Source organism: Meriones unguiculatus, chromosome 4 (assembly GCF_030254825.1).
Source record: "Meriones unguiculatus strain TT.TT164.6M chromosome 4, Bangor_MerUng_6.1, whole genome shotgun sequence".
Taxonomy (NCBI): Eukaryota; Metazoa; Chordata; class Mammalia; order Rodentia; family Muridae; genus Meriones; species Meriones unguiculatus.
The window spans coordinates 40,424,393-40,446,458 of record NC_083352.1 but is presented as its reverse complement, the minus strand read 5'-3'; the positions used below and the strand labels follow the sequence as shown (position 1 = coordinate 40,446,458).

The 22,066-nt window shown below is 39.8% G+C and overlaps 1 protein-coding gene across 14 annotated transcripts in view; it reads left to right on the top strand.

Moving 5' to 3' along the window:
* Tenm3 (teneurin transmembrane protein 3) overlaps positions 1–22,066 on the top strand; it is a 2,741,632-nt gene that overhangs the window by 1,646,941 nt on the left and 1,072,625 nt on the right. The window lies entirely within an intron of this gene.

Below are 22,066 nucleotides of genomic sequence, written 5' to 3'. Positions count from 1 at the left end.
GTCATAAACTCTAGTTATTAAGCAGCAGATGTGACAATTATTCCTAAAAGTTCACAGAATCAGCAGAGTCTCCAGCTCCTTTGTGCAGGAGCCATTGATACAACCATTCCACGCAGTGGGCTTTCTTACACTTTGTAAACAGTTCTTTGTTACATTTCTTGGAGATTAACCTATAAATGTACCGGCAGAAATACTTCATGCACCAATCATAATTTTAATGACCCACCAGCAGAAGCTTTTCTCAGATGTTAAGCGATCTGAGACCTCTGACCCACAAAGTTAACTAACTGTGGATTATGAGGCACACAAAAAAAAAAGTTCTACACAATATTTTATAAGACAAGGAGATCTGAAGTGACTCACTGAGAAGGATGCATTTGCCTCTTCAGTATCTGAGCAGCTGTCGGGGCTGGTGGAGTAACAGAACAGGCACTCACCTCAAAACCTCACCTGGACCTAGCACAAATCATCTCTGTCTGGCATGGTGAAGGACACTGCAGAAGGGTAACGGATAACTCCAGCTCTAGCTACAGGTTCATGTCTGGCCACCTGGAGGTGGTATGATCTAGCCTCACTGGAAAACACAGGTGGATGCAACAGGGAGCTTGTCCTGTCACTGGTCTTGTCACGCAGGACAGGTAGAAAGAAAAGGGTGAAGGTGACAGCTGTTTAATCACATGCTGGCTCTTAGGACTTCTGCTCCTATTTTAATGGCCCATGTCAATCCTGTGGTAACATCTCACTTTAAAAAGAAGCCGAGAGAGGACGCTTTATTTTTGTCCCATAAGAAAGCAAGCTAAAATGAAACAAACAAACAAACCAACCAATAAATGTTGGATGGCATCCTCATGGCAGGAACAATAAATGAACTATTTTTAAATGTGTTTCTTTACAAGATTTTCTTCGCTAGGACCAGAAAACACATAATATTCCCAAGAACTTCATGTTCCTCATGAAACAAAGCAAAGAAAAACACATAAAAGAATTTCTTTTACATCAAAGCATCTCATTCATGTTTAGAAGGCCACAGCGCCCAAGGCAAGAATAGGTGACAAAACATTGCCCACAAGTATACAGTTGGCTTGTCCTCATTTGCCCCTTAATGAACCATCTTAAAATTTCACTCATTTAAACAAACACCTTTGATTCATTCAGGATCAGTTTGGGTGGGGCCAGTTGGACATTCTTCTGTTAATCTCATTGGTTCATTTACTTGGCAATAGGAATGATTGGAAAGATGGTCACTCTCGCTCTTGTCACAGCATACAGCAGGCTTGCTTTCTCCAGGATTTTTTTCCCTCAGGACGTGTAGTCTGGGAGTGGAGGAAAATAATAGAAGCCAGAAGCCTTCTTGAAACCAAAGATCCTGCTAAGCCAAAGCACTGATATAGGGAGCTCTGCTAAGGGAAAGAAAAACAGATTCCTCATAGCAGCACACACCGTGATCCAGTGATGAAAGAATTGTTGACCCATATCTGCCAACAGTGCATCCCACTTGCTGAGAATAGGAAGTGCCAATGGGATTTATGGACCATGAATTGAATAATAGATGTAGCCCCCGCCCCCCTGCCGGAGACAACACTGCCATTTTTATAGATGTTTTTCAATGGGTGCGATTTCATTACAGATGTTTTTCAATGGGTGCGATTTCATTACAGAGACCATGGTCTGTAATATAACTAGAAAGTGTGATATCCATTTGTAGGAAGTGAGGAAACGTTCTGTTGCCTTCATGTACCTGGCCACTCAGTGGACTACCATCAGAGTGGTTCTAGCCACCTGGTCAGGTAGCAGATAAGTGACCATCTCTTTCTAATGTTTAATTCTTCTCTCTTTTTATAATACTGCATTTATTTCCTCTAGTAAAATCATGCCCAAACAAAAAATCTCATGGTCGTAAAATGAGAAGAAGCCCTCCATTCCAATACAAACTTTGATGTATGCCACTTCTGACAAGGAGTTATATTGTGAACATTGCTTTATTAGGCTTGACACCCACAGTGATCATGTGAATAAGAAAGTACAGCAGTTTTGCAATGACTTCACCTGAACAAACATATGTGAATTCAAAACCATCTCTGCTAATCTTGGCCAACTGTGCTCATCCAACCTTCTGGTCTCACCTTGCTCTGTTACAGCTGGTAAACTAAGGACGGAGGACTTAAGCAGACATGACAAGGAGAGCATGTTTAAGAGGGTTCTCTCTTAGAAAACAGTAAACCTTCGCCAAACATGGCAAGGCCAGCTTCACTGGAGGGCTCAGAATAATTGACAATGAAAGGAATGCACAACAGGGAGGTAAACAGCGACGTTCAGACAGACTTTGGATTTTAGCGAGACTTCGTTTTGAAGAAGTGTGAACTGAAAACTGACATAGGCAGATTTTCATTTGAACATGACCAAGTAGGTGGAGGATAGATTCTACCAGGTCAAGATGAAAGCAGGACGATCTAGACAATCTATATACTAAAATCCTGAAGAGAGGTGCTCATCCCTGGGACTGTAGCAGAAGCGATAAAACTTTATAGTATAGACACAGGGCAGGGGGGAATATCAGTCATGACTCCTACAGGAATAACGCAGAGATCTTGGGCAGTGTGGCCTTAGCGGGCAACTATGGAAGGAAGGTAGTCCAGAGACAAAGGATTAAAGTGGATGGCATTGGATGGGGACTGGGAGAGGGATGGTGAGGATGCTGAAATATATCCAGCATAGGTGAAATATCTGCCCAGCCCAAGGTAGATAAAGCAATTATAAAACCTAACAGGTGTCAGTGTCTTATTATTTGTGATAGCAGGTTAAATAAAATTACCACAATAATATCAGGGCTAATAATAAATAACATCATATAGCCCAACACTTTTATTAATTTACAACAACAGTGCATGAGAAAATTTCTAAAGTAAACTTATGTTCCCTTATTTTCTAAGACAGAGGAGAGAAATTTTACAAATCAGAATGTCCTCAGCACAGTTTGTTTAATACACTGAATTATAGAAATATATATATATATTTCTCTCTCTATATATATATATATATAGAGAGAGAGAGAGAGAACTACTATGCACAGTACTTTACTAAAAAACTTAAAAGAAAATGTCTCTTAATAATTGTAAGATTGACAGCCACATACTCAAAATATTCAAACAAATCAAGTATGTGCATTAGTTTTTCCTTGATTGGACTGCATTAATTTTCCATAGCAGTATAACAACCAACCAAAACAAACAAACAAATAAACAAACAAACAAAAAACAGCAGCTTAAAGCAAGTTTTGATGGCTAGCTTAGAGCTTTATAGGTTAAAAAGACTGGCTTCTTGTTTGAGGCCTCAGAAAGATGAAATCACAGAGCCACTCAGTGTGCCTTCCTCTGCAGATGTAACCAGGCAATGATCCCTTTCCAAACATTTTTATTGTAGGAACAGTCCATGTCCTTCTTTCTGGAAGCCATTATCCTTAGTCTGTGTCCTGTTAGATGCTGACAAGAGACCACTTACAATTCCTGGAGGCTAGTGCCAGCTCCCTGCCGAGATCCCATGGAAGCTATCTTATTATTGCAGTTTCTTTCCTCAGGAAGGGCCCCATTCATCTAAGCCTTACCTCACAGATTAGATTCATCTAAGACTGTTTTTTTTTCTAATTCATATTCCACTCGTTCTATAACCTTAACATCATCTGCAAAATTCATTGATTGTTTTAGCCATTGTAATCTAATGTTCTTATCCACAGTCCACTAAGCCAAGGGGATGAGAATCTACAGGACAGGAAGACTACATAGTGGGAGGGGCAAAAATAGGAACCCCTTGAGGGTTCTTCTGACCACAGATGTGTTATCAAAGAAGTTGCTGTTACTGTGTCAACTTTGTAGCTGTTTCTAAGAGCCTATTATATAATCTCTAGGGCAATATAGATGTCAGGGAGAAAAGCAATTCTAAGAGAATTAGAGCCTCAAAATAGATACTTTAATAGAGTAAGTGAAACTTCTGGCCAGAACACAAATTTGCATTGCCGCTAACTCCTAAGTGTGTGATCTAGGTATAATTTACATCATAAAATAGACTAATGTATGCTCCATCTGTATAAAGCTTCTAGAAATATTTAAAAATTTGTATAAACCATAGTTCAGTATTGTAGCTTCGGTGTACAGAAATGGGAAAATAGGAAGATAATATGAGTCAGAATTTGATCTTCCCCACAGGTCCTGTGTTGTGTCTCAGCACGACTCACACATGATCCCTACTTTAATGGTTCTTTTATTTAGGGTAGTGTAGCATCCACAGTTTAACTTCTCCCTGGAACTTGACTTCTCTGAATCTACAGATGGGTGTGGCCCCTATTAAAGGATCTTGCACATGAAAGTAAGATGGTCAGAATATGCCTCCATGCACACGGCTTGGGGTTGGCACTCTTAAGCCTGAACAAAGTTTCAACAAAATGATTTAGACTTGAGATGATTAGGATTTATGTCATTGGGCATTTGCCGTTCCCTGGCTTAAAGGAAATTGGAATGCTGAGAGACAGTGTTGGAGAGGGGCCTCTCTATCACCCCCAGGTTCCCTTGTAAAATTTATCCTGCCCCAATCCCAGGGTGTGGGAGATTCCTCTGGCTTCGGAGAAGTTTGCAGCATGGTCTGGTTTCCATCTTGCATGTTTATTAACTCCTGTGGCTGTTGAAAGCAGAGCTGTGCAGTAGGCTCTGTGGAAAGCCCACAACCCAACCACGAATGTGTGCCAGAAGACCCCCCACAAATGTTGTGACTTTGTTGTTCAATATTTGCCAAATCAGATAAAATTCACCTAAGGAAAATCACCAAGAAAAAAAAAAAAAACTCACGGAGGCTTTCAGGCAGGGAACACACACAGCAATCAATCAGCCTTTGTATTGGCAGCTACTTATTCTTATGCCCTAAGGTATTAATGAGTTGCAGGGAGATTGTGAATTTTCAGTTCTGATAATAGAGTATCCCACTATGATATTTTTTTTTCTTTTTTTCACAGTCAAATGCAACAGGTCCCTAGAAAGTCACATCCCCCCAAAAAATGGTTACTGCTTCTACAAATATTATGGTCTCTGGTGTTTTTTTCCCGAGAAATTATTGAATGCACCTCCAATCTGAAACAAATTACAAACTTATTACAAAGCACAGCTAGTTCAGAAGATGTTCTTCTGTATGACTTGATGAGGATTGCATGGTGACACTTAAAGAAGTGAATCTAAAGACTTAGACTAAGGTCTGAGGGAACTGTTTAGATGTCCATTTTCTTGCAAAAACGTTCTATTATGGATTTGGGGACTTTGTTCCCTGAGTTCCTTAACGCTGGGAACATAAATTTGACTTGATAACTTTTGTTCCCATCCACAACCAGCTCCATTAAGCCACATCACCTCTACTTTGGAATACTAAACTGATTCATGTCAAGCTCTGCCTGGCACCGAAATACAGCCCTTTATTAATTTCTTAATGCAACATGATCATTTACATTAAGGTCGTGATGACATTTCTATCCAGAGAGAGTGGAAAATAACATATTTGTTTGTTTATTATTTGGCTTTCTTACATAATTGTGCTCTGCTTTTCAGGGAGAAATGTGACTTCCATCTTCAGTTCCATTACGTTGATAGCCTCAGTGCCACACATTGATGGCAGGGAGCTTTGGCAGAGATCACATTCTGTTAACTGATAGGCTAGTCTGTCTTGTCACAAATTAGAACGCTGGTGTTTGGAGAAGCTTTAAACCTTATTTACATATTTGCCTCTGCCAACTGTAAATTTCCCTTTTACCGCTGTTGGCCTTATGGGGCTGTAAACATTAGCCATTTGCTCCTTGAATGTCCACCCTCAAGAAGAAATATTGAAGTAACAAATGAAGCCTTGATTCTGTAATGCTTTGAAAGATTTCAGATCCTCCAAAGGATCCATTTTCACAGTAGATGTCCATTTGATTATTTTCTTTTTAATTCAGCTCTTTTTTTTCCCCAGAAGATTCTTTCTAGCTATTTATAATTGAGGGGAGAGGTGCAAAATGCTTTTTTTCTCACACAGCCTACCTTGCAAAGGCAAACCATATGTTGTTATCTGTTTTCTTATGGATTTTGTATTGCGAATACCATATGCCTCCATTGATTGATCTCACCCCAAGAGTGAGCTAAGGATACATATATTTTAAGTCTCCTGGTGGAAATAAGATATTCCTCTACTGCTCTTTTAGATTAATGTGCTCAGTGCCTTTGCTCTAATGGATGATCCATAATTTACATCAAAATTTCAATCACTTTAAATTAATATATCCATTTCCTTAATGAATCTTGTTATTAGGTTCTAGTCTAGTTTTCACAAAACAGTTTGGCATGGCTGCTTACAATTTTTTATTTTACTGAAAAATCTTAAAATAATCCACAGTGTTTTTAAAAGTTTACTTTTGTAGATTAATTAGAAAGTTGAATGAATTTTTTTGAAATAAATATACTTCATACATCTTTTCATGAAAATGTGTTCTATATTTATCGCCACATTTTGATGGCATCAGAAACATGAGCAATAAAAAAATTGCATTCTACTAACAGAGTTACATAAATATTGTGAGAGTCATCCCTGAAAATAAGCTTGTTTATTTCTTATTTGTACCCGTGAGATTTACAGAAGGAAGACACTTTAATTCTGATGGGATTTAGCAGTCAAAATTTCCTCTTTATCAGCAGAAGAGATGTCTGTGGGCATAGCAAATGAGAGTTGAAAAATGAATTTCCGTGACTTAAATTTTTTATTGTAATTGCTACATATTTAATGCTGCTCCTTAATACTAGTTTAGCTAATTGTAGATACAAATGCCAGTTATACGTTTACTTTATGGAGAAAACAAACACTGAGCAGGACTCATAATCAGGCACAGGTTGACAAAGAGAACAATGCGTCTTGTCAGGAGTCAGTTTACAAGGAATGATTGAATTTACTGTGAGCTCTGTGGCCCAGCACATGCTGCTATGAGGTAGATAAAGAGGTTCTTTTGTCCTTTGGCTGAGATGGTCTTAGCTGAGTGATTGTCATACTTAAACTGGAAGTGTGGATAGATTGGACAGGATTGTGTCCTAACACTCCTACTTTCACTTGCTGCCTCACTTCCCCTGTTACCTGGTTTACGTATTTGATTCTCTGTAGAATTTCCTGTGCATAAGGATATCAGGAGTGTATTTGTGTGTGTGTGTGTGTGTGTGTGTGTGTGTGTGTGCATGCACGCGTGCTCGTGTTGGTGTTGTTTTTGAAGTTCCAGAGCGACATCATAGCATAGGTTTGTAGATGGAGTCAGGGTAAGCTCAGAGATATTAAATCATAAATTGTCTGAATGTCACTGTCAGGCCTGGGTTTCCCATTTTTGAGGATTGGAACTAAGTCATGCTATACATTCTCTCCTACATGCTAATATATAAATATTTTTGAATGTGTTATGTGGCATATATATCCATTCATATATATACCCCCACTTACATAGTCAAGTACACAACATGCACACACATGCACATGAGCTTGCGTGTACACACATACATATATGCATGCATACATGAATGCAGATATATATATAGAGAGATAGATATATAGAAATATAGATATATTTCTCATATGTATATGCAGAGAAGAGAATGAGTGACCAACACATATTGATAAATGCTTCTTTCTCCCAGGGACTATACCAGCCACTGTGCCAATATAAGACAAAAAGACAGAAATACAGGCAGACAGAATCACTAACTCAGAAAGGCAACAACAAACATTAAACAAAAAGTAAAAGAATTGCAATATATTTTGAGTGCTGATATTAATTAAATGAACAGAAAGGCATAACTGAGGAAGAAATATATAGGGGAAATAATAATGTATTAAAAGCCTTAAAGACCTTCCCGATGGTGAGTGCTCTCTGTCACGAACAATTCCACATTTGGCTAAGGCTGAGGATCTGGCTTGCTTCCATGTATGTGGACCTATCTGCATTGCCCACGTGGCACGCTGGGGTTGGCTACCCAGAGGCTATTTAAGCTGTGGGCTGGCTTTCCCCAGGGTCAGATGATTGTTCAAGGTTCCTGAATAAACTGCATTGAAAAAAAAAAAAATAAAAGCCTTAAAGAAACCCATTCATGTGAAGAACCTCAGGAAACTGCAGCTGTGACATTCTCAGTTCTGGTTCGGATTATTTCTCCTTTAGTCTTGTGTGGCCTGAACCACAGAAGTAGTGAGGTAAATTCTACTTAGGAGGTGATAGGAGTATCTCGGAGTTTTGTTTGTTTGTTTTGTAGCAAAAAATACAATGAATTTATTATAAAAACTGAAAGGAAAATCCATTTTCAGTTTTATAACAAGGCCTGATTGCTGCTACGTAAGTAGAGGACACTTACTGTAGATGAGGTAAAAAATATTTTTTGTTGTTGTTTATTGAAATTTACCTTTTTAATTTATTCACTTTACTTCCCAATCATAGCCTCCTCCCTTGGCTCATCCTGGTCCCATCTTCCCTCTCTCTTCCTGCCTATCTTTCTCCCATAGTCCTCAAAAAGGGAGACTCCACCCACCAGGGGATGGAAGCAGACACTGAGACTCGCAGCCAAACTTCGGGCAAAGTGCAGGGATCTTATGGAAGAGTGAGGGGACAGAGGAATCTGAAGGGACAGAGCTCCACAAGAAGACTAACAGGGCACCAACCAAGGACCATGCATGGAGAAGATCCAGGCCTCCTGCTCAGATGTAGGCCATAGGCAGCTCAGTCTCCATGTGGTTCCCTAGTACAGGAAGCAGAGGCTGTCTCTGACATGGACACTGTTGCTCTTTGATCACTTTCCCTTGGCAAGGTGGCCTTGCCAGGCCATAGAGGAAGAGGATGCAGCTGGTGCTGATGAGACTTGATAGTCTGAGGTCAGCTGGTAGGGGTATTTTTTAATATGGGCCATACAGTTGTAGCGCTACGGAATCAGTACTAAGGCACAGCACAGATGCCTTTAAACTGCTGGAGTGAAGATAAGCATATACTCCTCAGGAGGAGGATAGTGTCATGACAAGACTTTTCCTCAGGAGATGCAACATACACAGCTCTCCTCACCGCAGATAGGAAGGGTGTGACAGACCAGAGTCCTGATAGCACCATAGAGATACCAACTTGGTTAAACAATGACTTTTGTTGGGGTTACTCACAGAAATACAGGAGATGGACTACTTACAGGAAAGAAATAACTTAAAGGCAACTGCATCACCAAAGCCCGCCTCAAGGTGCCAGCTCACAGAAGCCAGAGACCCAGAGTACGTTGTACACCCTCAAGGCTGCTCGAGGTTGGAAAGTGTCCTTCCCGGTGTTGTAAAGATGGTCTAAACCTCTTTCAGGCAGCCTGAAGGGTTTCTGCTTCTTCCAGGCTGCTGGTCTGGTCTCAGAATTTTCTTTGCATCTTGGCTGTCCCGAGATTGACTTTAAGCAGCCTTTTTACTGTTTACTCTCTGAAGGTAGGAGCCTAGTGAAGCTAGTCAGTTACAGGAATTTCCTGAAGCTATTTCGAGTCCTTTACCTTCTGATTTAAGGAATATCCTTTCAATATGGGATGTTTCAATATCAGAGGAAACTGTTACAAACCAAATGGGTTCGCCCACCACACACAGACACACACACACACACACACACACACACACACACTGGTGTTTCTTCATACCCTCAGCATTTGGGTTAGCTTCTGAAATTAGGGCCAACCAGTGTTTCCAAATTCACTGTTCAAAAAACCCTTAATTTTCCCTCAGTAAGTAGGGTCCATAAACTAAATGCTTCTACAGGCCAGACGGGCAACATGCAAAGAGCAAATGGATCTCATGAAGAATAAAAGAACTTGTCCCTTCTAGGGAGCATACTAGGTGAGAATGCAAGCTCTTCACTGCCAGATGCTATTGATCCCAAAGGAACCAGCCTTCCAACAACTCCTGGAAAACGTTCCTCGATTTTAAAGGCTGGAATTAATGGAAGTATTTATACTATGGAAAATACTTTGGCCTAAATTCAGACTATAAAAGCTGAGTTAAGATGACTTCTAATTTGTTTGTTATGTTTAGTGGGAGAAAGTGAGGATAAGAAAGCACAGAGGGGTGAAACAGCATAACATGTTTTCTGGAACATGGGTTTGAAGTAGAGAATGCTTAGATTTGAGCAGAGTAGAGAGTGTGGAAGTTTGAGGACCCAGTGTCATGGAGACAATAGTTAAAGCCATGAATATAGGTTAAATCCTACAGAGAAAATACGTAAAGATAAAAGAAGAGTGGATACCATAGAGGAAGGAGGAAGTGTTATGGACACAGAGAAAGAGAATTCAGTGACTGTAGAGCGATTGCCAGGGTGTGAACATTTTTGACACAGTCATCGCTCCTATGGCTTCATGTGCCACCTGCATGCTCCTCTGGCAACTAGCACCCTCTTCTCTCTTTCTTCTTCATTCAAAAATTTTCTAAAGGAATTATCGATATTGGTTGTTATGCTTCTTCCCCTTCATCTCACTTCAGTTGTAAGAATGAAGCTTTTGCACTCTTTCATTTGCCATTCATTAATGTTTTCATCAAATCAGTCTTTTGTTTGCCTCCTCTTCCGGCCTTCCTGGGTGGCACTAATGATGGAGTTTCCTAGACCTTGCCTCAATGCTGGGATTATGTTTCTTTCTCATCTGCATACATTTTCTTCATGATCTTAGACAATATAGGTTTACAATTTGAGGGTGCAATAGATCATAATGAGCAGTCATGGCTGCAGAAGTAGGAGAGACACATTTTAAGATTTCATCCACAGTTAGGATGCAGAGATTAAATCCTGGTATTAAGCTCTAAGTGTAGTTTTTATAAGGTTCTGGACATCATCCCATAACATGGTGATGTTAACATTCAGGGTGGGTCCTTTCTGCCTCACCATAACCTAGAAAATCCCAATACCCGCTTTTCCACATCTCTTCTTAATATCAAGCAGATGTGTCAATGTTCTGTATTTAGCATGTCTCCGAACATCTTTCTGGCTAAGACAAAGACAATTACCATTAGTTTTGCCAGTCAGTGTTCTCCTGAGAACAAAGAACTAATGAAAGGTAAATGTATTTATTAGAAAGTTCATCTATATGCATCTATGTACATATAGATGATACAAATATCAATGTACCCTGTTATACAAAACGAACCTCTAACTCCAAGAATGCCATTTAAAAATATTTTGTGGACTAATTTATAAGGTAGCTTCTGTAACAAAGGAACTCCCAAAATTTCACTATTTCACCAAAACAGAAGTATATTTCTTATTTGGGTGTTCATGATTAGTCAGCAGTCACCCTCCGTGTGGTGATTAAGAAACAGGACACATGTATTAATTCCATCTGCATCTGGCCTTAGAAGTCTAGCATGTGTAACACTTGGGTGAGAAATGAATACGTAGAGAAGTTAGGCTTGTTCCTGTAACAATAGCGTGCCATGTGGCACTTCTACTCATGTTCCAGAAGCAAAAATAATTCAATATTTCCACCTGGCCATGCGAGGAGCTAAGAAATGATGTGCCTGCAGATTATTTTCAAAGAAAAATAAATAAACCTTTACAAAAGGAAGAACAATGACATTGGTGGGGTAGGTTTTTGTTTGTGCTCTCTACAAATTTTGCTCCTTCCATACATCTGCTTCAATCGATTTTGTGTGCTAAGGAAAATGGCATACATGGAATGACTTATAAACAGAAGTTCAGTTTCTCATGGTCTTAGAACCAGAGAAACTCCAGATTAATTCATTATCTGGTGATGGTCTCAAACCTCATTCATGGATAATCCACCCAGCCGGGAAAGAGCAAGAGAGTGCTATGGGGTGAATTGTATGAAGACACTAACTCCTTTTTCCTGAGAGTTCTGACTACCAGTCTAACATCTGCTCAGAGACTCCACTTCTGAACACCATAACACCGGGAGTGATCATTTCAGCATATGGATTCTGGAAAGACACAGCATCCCATCTATACTAAGCCCTTACTAAATTCAAAAAAGCAACATCCTACAGAATGGGAAAAGAGCTTCACCAACCCTACATCTGACAGAGAGCTAATATCCAGAATATATAAAGAAATCTAGAAATTAGACACGAACAAACCAAATAATCAAATTAAGCTCTAAGGATACAGGATACAACAGGATACAGAACTAAACAGAATTCTCAACAGAGGTATATGGAATGGCAGAGAAACACTTTAAAAAAATGCTCAAGGTCCTTAGTCAAGGAAAAGCAAATCAAAATGATTCTGAGATTCCATCTCACACCCATTAGAATGGCTAAGATCAAAAACTGAAGTGTATTGCATTTTTACATTCCTTTTTAATTGTCTTACTTCACTCCCACCAAATGAATTATTCATAATATATATATTCATTCCTTTTAATAAATAGCTTAGCTGGAGAGATGGCTCAGTGGTTAGGAGCACTTGCTGTTCTTCCAAAGGTCTTGAGTTCAATTCCCAGCAACCGCATGGTGGCTCACAACCATCTATAATGAGATCTGGTGCCCTCTTCTGGCCTGCAGACAGAATATTGCATAAATAATAAGTCTTATTTAAAAATAAATGAATAGCTTATTTTCAGAGATGAAACCATAAATAAATGTTTTTTTAAATGAACAAATAGGTGAAAATTTTAAAATATTGTTGGATGGATAGAAGAATGGATAGATATATGGATAAATGGATGGATAGTGAGTTAGACTGGGTGACGCATTCTACTTAGCTGTGTTTCAACAGTCTGAAGGCTTGGGGCCACAGAAATTTGGCGGCAAAGATTTATTAGAAAAAATGTAAGAAAAACACCCATTTATTGACTTTGCCCTATTTCCTTTACCTAGTAATTCTCACTACTGTGTAACTTTTAAATTTTGTTTGCTTGAAATTGGACTACAATTACCATTCTAGTTTAGCTAGTTGTTAGTAGGAGTGCAGTATCATGGTGGCTAGATTGTGAGACACAGAACATATATTGGTTAATCTTATATAAAGGGGCATTATATTCAATTTTCTCTAGCATAAGCACTAAGACTCATTAATGCCACAGAATTTACATACTAATAATGTAGTTAAGGTTTCAAAGCTATGGTTATATAGAAAAATGCTATCTTAGTTTTCTGTTGCTATATCTCAATGTCATAGAGTAGGTAATTTATAAACAAGGGACATTTATTTAGCTCATCATTCTATAGGTTGGGAAGTCTTTGATCAGGGCCCCAAAATCTGCAAGAAACTCTTTGGTACATCATAGCGTTGTGAAAAGGCAAATCACTGCCCATTAGACACAGAGAGAAAACAGCAATCATTGTTTCTTTTACCAAGTGTCAATGATTAAAGCAGCCCTGCAATAAAGATGCTGATCATTATTGAGGATGGAATTCTCATGATCCAGGTGTTTCTACTTTTTAAATTTTTTTCACTTATAAGTAGATATTACACATATAATATGGGATAAACATACCAAAATCTGTACACCTAAAGAAGCTAATCAAGAAGGGGGACCCTAGGGAAGTTGCTCAATCCTCATTCAGAAAGGCAAAAGGGATGGACATTGGGAGAGGGAGACAATAGGGAACAGAACAGGAATCTACCCCAGAGGCCTCTGAAAGCCTCTATCAAGCAGGGTATCGAAGCAGATGCTTATACTCATAGCCAAACTTTGAGCAGAGTGCAGGGACTCTTATAAAAGAAGGGAGAGATAGAAAGATCTGGAGGGAACAGGAGCTTCACAAAGAGAGCAACAAAGTCAAAAATTCTGGGGCCAAGGGTCTTTGCAGAGATGGATACTCCAACCAATGACCGTGTCTGGAGATAATCTAGACCCCTGCTCAAATGTAGCCCAATTGTTTCTTAATGGTCCTTTTTCTTTCTGTTTGTTATTTGATTTTGTGATTTATTTTTGTATGTATATGATGCATCTGTAGAGGTGTGCATCTGTATGTGCAAGACACGAGTTTATATGTGTAAGCACATGAACATGTACCATGCTGCATGAGTGCAGGTCAGAGACAAAGTCGAATGTCAGTCTTCACTTTCACCTTGTTCTCAGACAAGATCTGTCTTGTTTCTTTCTTGTAGCTGCATACAGCAGGATAGCTGACTGACAACCTTCCCGGGATTTTTCTATCTATGCTTTCCATCTCTCAATAGCAAAATTAGGATAATAGAAGGATGTTATTGTGTCCAGCTTTATGTGAATGCTATGGATTCAAATGTTTGTCCTAATGCTCAGTCAGCAAGCTCCTTACCCACTGCACCATGTCTTATGGTCGCATCTCTTAATATTCTCATAATAGTTAATTGAGTCTTTAATCTGAGGTTTGGAGGGGACGTTATAGCTATAGAAAATATGTAGGCCAAATGCAATGGCAAACGCCTGTGATCCCAGCACTTAGACTAAGAGGCAGGTGGATCTCTGTGAGTTCAAGGCCAGCCTGGTCTACAAAGAGAGTCCAGAGCAGCCAAAGCTACACAGAGAAACTCTGTCTTGAAAAACAAAACAAAAATAGTGTAACTTCCCCCAGTGTTTTTGGTATCACTGTATATTTGAGGGTAAAAAATTTCATCAGCATCACTTCTTTCACATCCCTGCTGTCATCATTATAATATATTATACTAAGAAGAGGAAGGGAGGGTGGGATGTGGAGAAGATGAGGGAGGAAACTACAGCCACACTGCACAGTGAATAAATTGTAATAAATAATAATAATAAATTTAAAAAGAAAGTGAATCCAAGGTAGAGATTGCAATCCTAAAGTCAAAAGCATGTTTGTTTGTTTGTTTGTTTTTACTCATAACTTTCTACTGCCTTACAAACTTAAAATTCATCATAGGAAAAAGATTAGATAGATTTTTTTTATATTGTACTAGAATTATTTTTATCCTATGCAAGCACTCTCAGGAATCATAATATATCAGTTTTAATTGTCATCATACAACAAGGTGACAAACTAATGTCATATGTAAAACCACCCTGTATATAAAAAATACAAAGGTGTATATTTCATAGTGACTTGAAATTAGCAAAGAAGTCCCTGCATATTTTGGTCTTGTATTTGACAGATGAACAAAAGACTTTTGAATTATCATTCTAGTGCCAATAACAGGCATTTTGAATGACTCAAAGGTCATGTTGAAATAGTTTCTTTATGCATGAAACTACAGAAAGTCACCTTACTCACCTTGAACGTCTTGGGTTCCCAGGTGATTAATTGACCACATAGTTAGATAAGAAAACAGTTAGGAATTTATTTTGTATTATATCATTCTGGTTGCTTGAAAACAACCTCAAGAATTTTCCTCCAAGCAGCTGTGCTTTTAATAATCCATGAATCTTACATGGTAGGAAGATTTCTGAATGATTCAACTTAGATATTGAGGACAGTAAACAATGAAAAGGCAGGAAAGGAGCTGCAAAGCAAAGCAGATACAGAAACAGGAAATCTAGCAAAATAATCCATATGAAGTAACAAACACGATCATGGCAGTCTGTGCTGAGGTATTTTGTTTTTCCACTGAGAGCCTCTTTAAGGGAATCAATCAAGATTGTTGAATACTGATGTATACATATGTACAGACTAAATGAGACCATCTGAGTGCGGCCAGATTTAATTCCTACAGCCCACTGTGATGTTATTATCATCCAATGACAGCTATGGTTAATATATTGTTTTATGCTCTGAGAGGTACCCTAACTACTCTCTTGCCATACATCCTCTTGATTTTGTCCTGCCTGTGTTCTCAAGTGCTGGCATGCCAGGCTGTGTAGATGTTTACAGGGCTTTGCCATTTGCTCTGTGGACAATGGTACATTTCTATCTGCATTAGATGAAAAACGGTATTAACATGTGTCAATCAAGTCCTGGAAGACGCACAGCTGGAACACAGCAGACAAGCAACTGAAAACATAGCATGCGAAGAGGAACCAAGAAGGACGTGATGTTTTACAAGTGACGTCTTAGGGCTGAGGGGAGCAACACTACCTGGGAGCTAGTCAGAAATGTCAGTCAATGGGGACTTGGGATGTGGCTCCACCAATACAATTCTTGCTATGCCCAGGGGTTCAAGCCCAGCACCCACACAAAATGCTGCGTGCAGATCTGAGAGGAGTGCTTAGAGGGCAGAGACAGGAGGATCGCTACAGACCCTACTGACCAAGCAACTGGGCAAGCTCTTAGCTCAGTGAGAATGACCTGATTTAAAAATAAATAAATAAAAGTGGAGAGCAGAGACAGATACCACAAGACATAGGCCTCATGATCCAGGCGTTTCTTCTTTTTAAATTTTAGATACATTTGTGCCCCACATGTGCACACATACTCACACACATGCTAACACATACACGCACACACAAATGCAAGTTATCAGTCCCTAAACTAGAAATACTGACTCTAAAAATTGAGAGTAGAATCCAGAATTTTGATAAATTCCGTGGTGGATCCTGCCACATGAAGAGCTTAGGGAGCCACTGCAATAAGGGACTGGGATTGTGACATGTTAGGGATAGAAGCAAAGGGAAGATAGGAGAGGAAAAGGGCCAACAAAACCCAGTAAGAAATATCAGTGTGGCAAGTGATTACTAGAAAGAAACTTTTCTTTTGTCATAGGAATATGCATTTAAAGGTTCACAAATCGGGCAGGTTAACATATACACCTGTGATCACAGGCAATTTGGGGTCAAGGTAAGAGGATCAGGAGTTCAAGTTCATTCTCAGGTACACTAAGTTTGGAGCCACCATTATGATATATGAAGCACTGTTCCAAGGAAACAAAAATTGAAGATTCATAAATGATCATTTTTCCCTCTCTGGTGAAAATTAAACAACAACAACAAAAAAAAAACATTGTGAAAAATATTAACATAAAAGTATCTGTGGGGGAATGATCTATATTGTTTAAGCAAATCTCTTTACAAAATTTTAATTTGGAGTACTGATTTATTCACCTTAGTACTACCTCCCCTCATAGGCAACCATGAGCGGGTTTCCCATAATTCTAGTCCTTAAAAAAAATACAAACTTTGTGCTTTACTCTATTCATAGAGAGCCCAGGAGCAGGTGAGTCATCGGCCTCACAGGAAGCCCCTGAGATATCTGCTGTAGGGGCTGCACTTGGGCATCAAATATGATGGGCCATAGTCACGTTGCTCCCTTCCTCTTAAAATCATTGCAGTGCTTGAGTTACACTTTGCTGTGGTTGAAGGTGAAGTGCTTAAAATCACGGAGGTGGCAGGGGTGGGGAGCTGATGAAAGAGCTCAAAAATTACTTCATGATAAATCACCAGCCACATGGAAGCCATCCAAGTGATTCGAAGGAACCAGAGAATAAAATATCAGTGCTACTAACAACAGCAACAGCAACAACAACAACAACAACAAAAAAAAATACGCAATTTATCATTTAAACTGCCAGAACTGGAAGACTGGCTGACTGCCAAGGTGATGCCCGTCTCTTTAACAGGAGCAAAGGTGAGCCCAGAAACTGCATATGAGAACTTCATGGCGCTGTTGAGAAAAAAAAAAAAAAAAAAAAAAAGTCTTCCCAATTAAAATGTTCTCCTTACTAACTTGCCGAATTTTAGAAAAATCACTCAAGATGTAAAATTGTCATAAGGCATAGAAAATTTAGCCATGTATGTAGGGCAGATTCTTTGTGCGGGTAACAGCACGCAAAGGCTTTAGCTATTGATGTTACTGATGCTGTGGTTTTGTAGTGCCACAGAAAAGGCACGTGAGGAATTTTCTGAACATGCGCACTCACACCCTCTCTTCCCGAGCTCAGATCTCCCATACATTTTAGCACGTTTCTTTTCATCTCGTGTGTGCAGGAAATGAAATTCTATTTATCCTGGAGACTTCATACGTGCATATAATGTATTTTGATCACACTGGTCTTCCCCACACATCCTTAACCACCCAACACCCCAGCTGAACCCCCCTCTCCCAAGAAAGTCCTTTCTCAATGTCTGCTTTCTGCATGGCTCGGCAAAGACAGTATCCTTTGTGTTGCATGTGATGGGAATCTGGAGAAATCGTGACATCACAGGAGGGATGAGCTGAACAGGCAAAGGGTGGAGTAGAAGGAAGGTCATTTGATTATGTTGTGTGGGGAAAAAGGGGGTGGGGTAAAGCTGCCAAGAAAGTCCTGGAATCGTGGAGCATGAGTTGTTGTGCGAACGGTTCCTCAGCATCAGTTTACCTCGGTGCCAAGAATGGAGCACAGTTTATGTCTGTAAACCATCGACTACCACCCCTTTGATTCGCCTAAAATGTTCAAGGAAGAAAGGATTTAAATGTTCTTAAGTGCTAAAGGGAAAGAGTGACCAAAATTGACATTGGAAACAGTTGAAATATCTACCTGGCACCCCCATGCCTGAGAATGTCCTATCCATATTATCATCTTATTTTTAAATCAATTATTTATTATGTATACAGTGTCCTGCCTGCTTGTACCTGCAGGCCAGAAGAGGGCACCGGATCTCCTTATAGATGGTTGTGAGCCACCACGTGGTTGCTAGGAATTGAACTCAGGACCTCTGGAAGAAGAGCCAGTGATCTTAACCTCTGAGCCATCTCTCTGACCCCAACATGATCATCTTGCCTTCATTAGGTACTGTGCAATCAGAATGGCAGTTTGGCAAAACCTTTTGGATTTTTTGAGTGTTAGATCACAGGGAAAATATGAAAAAAATTATTTAAACATATCATAATAAATATCCTTATGGATTAAACTGATGGTGGGCTAAATGGTACACTCTCAACCAGACTTTAAAAAAAGTGGTCTGAGAAGGTAGTCTACACACAATACCTGTGTTTCTTGTATATAGAATATTAAGTACCAATGTCTTAATATTCACAAGGTATATAGAATATTAAGTACCAATGTCTACTGATAGGACAATCTTAGAAGAAAGAAGGAAGAGAAAGTATGATGAAATACTCAAGAAACAAGTAACAGGACAGAAGCCTACTGCAGAGGGCCTCTGAAAGATTCTACCTAGCAGTGTATCGAAGCAGGTACTGAGACTCATAACCAAACCTTCAGCAGAGTGCAAGGAATCATGTGAAAGAAGGGGGAGTTAAGTATGACCTGAAGAGGACAGGAGCTCCACAAGGACCAAATATATCTGGGCAAAGGGGTCTTTTATTGGGGCTTGATTTTATGAGGCTGTTTCTCCAACCAAGGACTATGTATGGATATAACCTAGAACCCCTGCTCAGATGTAGCCCATGGGAGCTCAGTATTGAAGTGGGTACCCTAGTAAGGGGAACAGGGACTATTTCTGACATGAACTCAATGGCTGGCTCTTAGCTTCCCCCCTCCGCCCCCGAGGGAGGAGCAGTCCTGGTAGGCCACAGAGGAGGACTTCGCAGCCAGTCCCGAAGATACCTTATAAAGCAGGGTCAGATGAAAGTGGAGGAGGTCCTCCCCTATCAGTGGACTCTGAAAGGGGCAGGGAGGAGATGAGGGAGGGAGGGAGGGTTTGGGAGTGAATGAGGGAGCAGGCTACAGCTGGGATACAAAGTTAATAAATTGTAACTAATATTAAAAATAAAAATTTAATTTAAAAGAATCCTCAAGAAAAGTAAAAAGACACAACACAGTCACCTAAGAGAAAGCAATGGCTCAACAGATAAATTTCTCAAAGTTAAGTGCAAAGCATCATGTATGTAGAACAGATGCGTGTGCACCTACATTTGTTTTGTTTAATGGACCATGTAGTTCTTCTGTATCCATGATGGATTCCAAATGGTTTATAAACCTCTCAAGGCATATAAGCATCCGTTTCTCAGAAGTGTGTAAAAAAAAATCCGTTTCCCATGAAACAGCCGTGGGAGGAAAAAAAAATTGTCTCTGCAATATGTTAATTAATATTGGTCCACATGAATTGTGAAGTGTAGCAATATGCCTAATAATCTAGTGTGCAGTTTTCAGAATCTGTCGTATGCTCACACTTTGATCCCGTGTTTACTTTTGTCACTCCATTCATAAATGAAACAGCAACAAGAGAGAGAGGAACAACAACAAAACAGTCCAGAAATGTGTCAAGAAATTTGCAAGAGCTGTAAAGTGGAAACAACTCCTCCAGAAGAGAATGTGGAAGCGGGGGCAAGCAAGAGGACATCGCCGTGGGAAGTGCCGTGGGAAATAGAGAATGGTGTGAAGAAAACAAGCCGAGACCCTCATTTGCTTTTCTCAGTAGCAAAGAACTAGAAAAGCAGGGAGGGGGCAACCAGAGGGCCTCAGCTCTAAAGGGAGACAGGGAAACGGAACCCAAACACCGGTGTCTGCCATTCCGCAGAAATTTATTTGGATTCATCTTGCCTCAGATGCTTGGAGACTGTTTGAGCAAAGGCTTCCACATTGCTCTGAGTTTTGGTAATCTATTGTCAAGCATGACATTACAAAGCTACTCGATTCTGCTGCTTGGGACACATGCTGCAGACATCAGCGGTGTGACTGGCAGGAAGGTGCCCCGCAGTCCCGCGTTACACAATTAGGTGTGTGAGGAGAACTGTTAGTAGTCTGTAGCAAGCAGTATCGGCTTGATTAGAGACGGCATTGCAGACTCCCTTCTTCATTAGTCGGCTCCGGTAACGGTAATTATTGTGTCCAAACACTGCTCCTTTCGTTTTTACTCACAGAGGTGCTGCTGGATTCACAGGGACAAGGCTTGAATCCCACTGCTACCGCAAAATACACACACTCTTTCTCTTTCTCTGTCTCTGCCTGTCTCTCTGTCTCTCTATCTCTATCTCTGTCTCTATCTCTGTCTCTGTCTCTGTCTCAATGTTGGATTTCTAAGAACAAAAAGGGTTCCCCGAGCCATAGGTAAAAGTTGCCTTCTCTGAGACACTCAAGAAACTTATGTCCTCAGCTGACATCTCCCTTGACAATGTGCTTTGAGGTACTGACCAAATAACAAGAGCCTCCACCTCCTCACATAATACCTGCTGGCATGTGCACAACTTAAAGTCGCTAAAACTCTACTAGTTTATTGAGCGAGATCTTTGGGCTCCATTTTCACTAAATTACGTACAGCGGCTTCCCAGTTTACAAAAGGATTCTGATCTCCCAGGGATAGAATAAGGAGACTTTTCTGAGCTCAGGGGACCTTGTAATATGGAGGTAATCCTTGAACTTTCTACCAAGAATACTCCTTCTAAACTTGAGTCTTTCTGTAAGAGAATGCAATGTTATTTATCCCAGGCTGTTGCAAAAATAAAGAACCAATTGTAGAATCCTGTATCATATAGAATCTAGAATGTGGCTTGGAGGCGTTTGTTTCATATACACAAGCTGAGAAGCCAACCTCAAGGTCGTCAGGATCATCATAAATAAGGAAACTATACAGATGTATATACTTTTTAGAACAACTCATCATTCCTCACTTTTCTTCTACATCTGTTGGAATACAAAAATTGCATGTATATTTCAATTTTGGGCTACTGTTCTGTTGGCTACTTTGGCAATTAAAAACAGTTTGCTCTCAAGTATCCATAATTCAGTAGAGAATGAATTTTTCCAATGTTTGAAAATGCCCCTAGCTCCCTGAAGAAATGGCTACATGTTACATGAAAATAGTTTGTGTTGAATTTCCTTGCCAGAGCAAAACCTCTTATGTCAATGACTGAGGCTGGTGATTGCAGTGACTAATAGGAAGCCTCCAGCCATTTTCTACCTCATGTCCATCAATACCAGTATACGTCATATAGATGGGACCAGGAGAGGAGAGACAATATGTCATGTATGATGAAGGTTTCTTTCTCAGCTATCTTTACAATGGCCATTTCTGTGGTGGCCCCAAGAGCAGTGGTCTCTGTTCTAAGCGCTTAGGAGCTGATAAGTTTTTATCAGTGTATATATGTCTTGGTCTCTTGAATTCAAGAAGCCAGAAAAATCTCTAGGATTTTTCAGCATGTACAGTTCAGTTTGGTACCATTCAGATTGTCAAATGAAAGGAATAGCAACCATTTGTCTTTGCAAGGATAGGGGGAGCTGAAAGAAGAGATGATTTGTTTGTTTTACACCCGGACAGGCTTA